This window comes from Montipora foliosa, chromosome 6 (assembly GCF_036669935.1).
Source record: "Montipora foliosa isolate CH-2021 chromosome 6, ASM3666993v2, whole genome shotgun sequence".
NCBI classification, from domain to species: Eukaryota; Metazoa; Cnidaria; class Anthozoa; order Scleractinia; family Acroporidae; genus Montipora; species Montipora foliosa.
This window is the reverse complement of record NC_090874.1, coordinates 28,846,475-28,848,974: the sequence shown is the minus strand read 5'-3', so window position 1 is coordinate 28,848,974 and position 2,500 is coordinate 28,846,475. Positions and strand designations below refer to the sequence as shown.

Genomic DNA, 2,500 nt, shown 5'->3' with positions numbered 1-2,500 from the left:
TTACACATTTATACTTCCAACCTAAATCTTATTAATAAATAAATAAATAAATAAATAAAAATCCCTCCTACACCTACACGTCCTGCACCTCATTAAAAGCCCTAGTCTCAAGGGCCCCATCTTGACTTATTCCGAGCGGCTGCCATTTTGAATAAGTTCGTCTTGTCATCTGGGGTATATTACTTCGGTGATATAATTGCAGGCGAAAAACGATGGGTTCAGAAGATAATCACTAATTGTAGTAGACAACGACCTCGGCTCACAGTATTATTGGATATAATGCAGGCAGGCAAGGCTGCAGGATTTTACACTCCTGAGAAGCCTCAGCTACCTGCATTATATCAAATGATGTTGTGAGCCGAATTCATTTTGTATCAACTCATGCAACTTACCATAAGACTGATTAGAGTGTAATGAGAAGTGCTAGTTTTGTACCCCACATGAACCATGTGAACGTTAGCCCTACTAATGGAAATGGGCCCACACAAGGACAGAGAAAAACTTTGACCAGGGTGGCAATTGAACCCACGACCTTCGGGTTAGATCACCGCTGCTCTACCGACTGAGCTACAAGGTCAGACGGGAGCAGGCCGTGGGAACTGAAGATGTTAAAGTCATGGCAATGGACATTTACAAGTACAAGGAAGGGTTACGTTTTTACAAACGTTGGCCGTGTAGCACTTTATATTTCAACAGACTTAACTGATTAGAGTGTAATGAGAAGTGCTAGTTTGGTACCCCATATGAACCATGTGAGCGTTAGCCCTACTAATGGAAATGGGCCCACACATGGACAGAGAAAAATTTTGACCAGGGTGGGAATTGAACGCACGACCTTTGGGTCAGATCACCGCTGCTCTACTTCGTCAACAACCCCACATGTCGCCTTATCAACCCAGCTAAGACTGAGATCAGCAGAATCAGTAAACAACTCCTTGACCGCATTAATGCCAGTTTTTCAACCGCATCAAACCACTAACAAGCTGTAAGTCATTCCCTCTGTCACCTGAAGCTGTTACCACATTTGATCGCTTGAACAAAATAGTTGAAGCCTTCGTTACTGCCATCGACGTGACCATACCAATTGAAGTCGAACCGATGCATCTGATGTAGCACTAGCTGCAACTCTCAGTCAAGATGGTAGACCTGTCGCTTTCTTCTCACGCTCACAACAGGGTAGCGAGCTTAAGCATGCTGCCATAGAAAAGGAAACTCAAGCTATCATTGAAGCCATCAGACATTGGAGACATTTCCTGACGGGCCGACACTTCACTCTGAGAACTGACCAAAAGTCTGTATCTTACATGTTTGATCAACGCAAACGAGGTAAAATAAAGAACGACAAAATTATGCGTTGGAGGAATGGACTAGCATGTTATAGCTTCGACAGTGTATACCGCCCAGGAAAGGAGAATGTACTCCCCGACGCACTCTCCAGGGCAACCTGTGCTTTTGCGCCTCAAGATTCACTGTACAAGCTTCACCAGGCACTCTGCCATCCTGGTGTCACCAGGTTCAACCACTTCGTTCGTACCAAAACCTACCTTATTCAAAGGATGAGGTCAAGTGTCACAAGTCAGTGTCAAACCTGTGCTGAAACTAAACCTCGGTATCACAAGCCAGAGGAAGTCCCACTCATCAAAGCTACTCAGCCCTTTGAGAGGATAAATATTGATTTCAAGGGCCCCTTACCAAGTAACAAAGGAAACAAGTATTCCTGAACATAGTTGATGAATACTTCAGGTTCCCATTTGTGTTTCCATGCTCTGATGTATCAACGTCTACAGTAATCAAGTGCTTAACCACTCTGTTATCGTTATTTGGCATGCCAGCATTTGTTCATTCAGACCGTGGTACTTCATCCAAGAGCCATGACCTGCAAGCATTCCTAAGAGAAAAAGGGGTCGCCACGAGTCGAACGACCAGCTACAACCCTGCAGGAAACGGCCAGGTTGAGAGGTATAACGGTATTGTATGGAAGGCTAGCCTACGAGGCACTCAGCCATATCACAAGCCAGAGGAAGTCCCACTAGTCAAAGCTACTCAGCCCTTTGAAAGGATAAATATTGATTTCAAGGGCCCCTTACCAAGTAACAACGGAAACAAGTATTCCTGAATATAGTTGATGAATACTTCAGGTTCCCATTTGTATTTCCATGCTCTGATATATCAACGTCTACAGTAATCAAGTGCTTAACCACTCTGTTATCGTTATTTGGCATGCCAGCATTTGTTCATGCAGACCGTGGTACTTCATCCATGAGCCATGACCTGCAAGCATTCCTAAGAGAAAAAGGGGTCGCCACGAATTGAACGACCAGCTACAACCTTGCAGGAAACGGCCAGGCTGAGAGGTATAACGGTATTGTATGGAAGGCTGTTGAAATGTCTTTCAAGTCTAAGAATATGTATACCAAGTATTGCCTGCGAGATGTCCTCCATTCTATACGGTTCCTGTTATGTACTGCCACAAAAGAGACCCCTCACAAGCGCTTCTTCA

General features: G+C 44.4%; 1 pseudogene; it reads left to right on the top strand.

The window, feature by feature from the left end:
* Positions 1-1,304: 1,304 nt before the first annotated feature.
* The window catches only part of LOC138008431 (uncharacterized), a 1,615-nt pseudogene continuing 419 nt past the window's right edge, over positions 1,305-2,500 (top strand).